The sequence below is a fragment of the Lepus europaeus genome, chromosome 15, assembly GCF_033115175.1.
Source record: "Lepus europaeus isolate LE1 chromosome 15, mLepTim1.pri, whole genome shotgun sequence".
Lineage (NCBI taxonomy): Eukaryota > Metazoa > Chordata > Mammalia > Lagomorpha > Leporidae > Lepus > Lepus europaeus.
The window spans coordinates 55,522,229-55,525,279 of record NC_084841.1 but is presented as its reverse complement, the minus strand read 5'-3'; positions in this window follow the sequence as shown (position 1 = coordinate 55,525,279).

The following is a 3,051-nucleotide window of genomic DNA, read 5'->3' as shown; positions in this document are numbered from 1 at the left end:
TCAATTTCAATGTCTAATTAATGACAGGTACCTTGAACAACAGTCTTACTTCTTGTTTTTTTTTTTTTTTGTATCTTCTTCAAGTTGTTTTCCCATCTTCCTGCTCCCCTATTTCTGTTTCCCAGTTGTTCTCATGTTGTCAGCTATCCTGCAAGATGACATCTGTGCCCAGCATTCTCCGCCAGGATGTGCTGTCGGTGCCCTGGCAGGCACTACGGGTTTTTCCGTGGTTTGCACTGGGGCTGAGCAGAGTCCCTAGCAGGGGGGGGTCTCAGGTCTTCTTGTTTAATGAAAGGCCTGCAGGGTGCAGAGGAAGGAGCTCCCAGATGGCTGCCCCTGCTCTGCAATCCAAGGCAGGGTTGCTTCTCCCTCCTCTGCTTCCAGATGGTTTCCAGAGTGGCTGTGGTAGAATTTCTCTGTAATCGTGTTTCATCTAAATGGGTTTCAGACCTAAGCATTCCACCTCTCCCAAGTCCTGGGAGGTCTCAGTTGTGTGGGTCACGGCTTAGCTCTGAAACTCAGATTCTGGCCAATGGTGCTGCGTGGCTATGAGCAGCGTGGCACTCCTAACAGCCCTGAGCCACTGTCCACGTTGGAAGGCAGAAGCAGGTATTGCCATCCCTCCGCAGATCCCTAGTGATGATTTGAGAGGCAGTTATGCAGGGCAAGCGTAAATACCCAAAGCTGTGTACAGGTGTCACTGCCATGACGGAACCATTTCTTTTCCTTGTTTTCATCAGAACATTCATAGGCCTATGTTGAGATTTTCTTGCAATGTGAATGTGTTAAATATAGAAACAAAATAGAGGTGTTCGTGTGTGTGTGTGTGTGTGTGTATTGGGGGAGCCTTAGGAGAGGGACAGGAACCCCACCCTAGGAATTGGAGGGGAATGTCTGAGAGATAAAGAGATGGGAAAACAAGATTGGGTCAGTGAAATCTTCAGCTTGTGATGCAGATTTGAGGCCTGGAAAAGGGACAGGAGGAGAAAGCTGAATGGGCCGGGGAATTCTCAGGGTGAAGTTCAGGCTTGGCAGAGCTTGGCCAAGCCAGTGGAGATTTTTAAAGCCCAGGAGGCTTGGGAGAAACGCCTCCACCTGCCACAAGCCAGGTCCTCGTGTCTCACTGTGCTCAGTCACAGAGATGCGGTGACAGATCCTGAAGGCCTCGTCCCTGGGGTCCTCAAACTACCTTCCTTTCAGCTTAGTGGCAAGTTTCCTCCTTAAGGGATATGTTTAAATATTTATTTATTTAATTTTATTTGAAAAGCAGGTGCATACACAGAGAGAAAGAGAGAAAGATCTTCCACCTACTAGTTCAGTCCCCAGATGCCTACCAGGGCTGGGCCAGGTAGAAGCTAGGAGCTGAGAACTCAACCCAGGTCTCCCACATGGTTGGCAGCTGAGCAGGCACCTCCTGATTGCCACTGGGATGGCGCTGAAGACAGGAAAAGGGAAGGAGTGAGGCAGCTTGGTTATTTTTTAATCAGGAAATGAATATCATCTTTATTTTATGAAAAGTAGCTGCCAGGTATGCAGCTAGGTATGATACATTAGCATGCATTAATCAAGCACCAAGGCCGCCCTCAATTTCAAGGGCCTAGAGACTGGGGTTTGGAATTCTATTATATAACCCCTGAGTGTTGTAAAGTCAGCAAATTAAAACCCATCAGACCGACAGCCTGTTTTTGTAAATAAAGTGTTATTGGCTCCGAGCTGGGAACTTGGGCTTCTGCAGTGTGTGTGGCTACATTTGTACTACAACAGCAGAGGAGAAGATGGCCAGAAAGCCCTAAAGTATTTACATTCTGGTCCTTCATCTGAAAACGGATTGACCCCCGAACTAGCACACTACCTGCCTTCTTGTCCCCTGTGCAGTCTTGAGGGTCTTTGAAGAATGAACTCGAAGCCTCTGCGAACACTCTCTAGCCTGACTGGTCACCCCTGTTATTTCAATGGTGGGAAGATGGGGTGAGGGATAAGCGGGGGGCACTTGGAATTGGATTTGCCCCAATAGTCACAGTTTGAGGCTGTGGTCTTAAAGCTCAGTTTTGAAGTGATTGTTGATAGTATGTGAATGGGAGAAGTACTTAGCTGCAATTATTCTGCAGGTCTGGTTTATCAGCTTAGCTACCAGGGGTAGAGTCCCTGAGAGCTGATGGGAGGGGCGGGGATAGGGTGATGGTAAAGGTCTAGACCCAGTTGATGTTTTAGCAGAGAGCCTTGGGAATATGAGATAGAAGCTCTTTTTGCTTTCTTTCTTTCTTTTTTTTTTTTTTAAACAAGGAGAGAAGGAGAGACAGAAAGAGAGATCTTCCATCAGCTGGTTTTCTCTGTAGATGGCCACAACGGCTGGTCTGCACCAGGCTGAAGCCAGGAGCCAAGAGCTTCTTCTGGGTCCCCAAAGTGGGTGCAGGGACATCCTCTGCTGCTTTTCCCAGGCCACCAGCAGGGAGCTGGATCTGAAGTGGAGCAGCCAGGACTCAGATCGGTGCCCATATAGGATGCCAGCACTGCAGGTGACAACTTTACCAGCTATGCCACAGCACCAGCCCTGATAGAAGCCCATTAAGAGTGAAGGAATGTGGGCTGGTGCCGAGGCTCAATAGGCTAATCCTCCGCCTTGCGGCGCCAGCACACCAGGTTCTAGTCCCGGTCGGGGCACCGATCCTGTCCCGGTTGCCCCTCTTCCAGGCCAGCTCTCTGCTATGGTCAGGGAGTGCAGTGGAGGATGGCCCAAGTGCTTAGACCCTGCACCCCATGGGAGACCAGGAGAAGCATCTGGCTCCTGGCTTCGGATCAGTGTGGTGCATTGGCCATAGCGCGCCGGCTGCGGCGGCCATTGGAGGGTGAACCAATGGCAAAGGAGGACCTTTGTCTCTCTCTCTCACTGTCCACTCTGCCTGTCCAAAAAAAAAAAAAAAAAAAAAAAAAAAGTGAAGGAATGAGGTGCGGCGGCCCACAAATCTCATATCAGAGTGCCTCTTTGAGTCCCATATATTCTTTTCCTCAGATCCAGCTTCCTGCCAGTTGCCTGGGAGGCAGCAGATGATG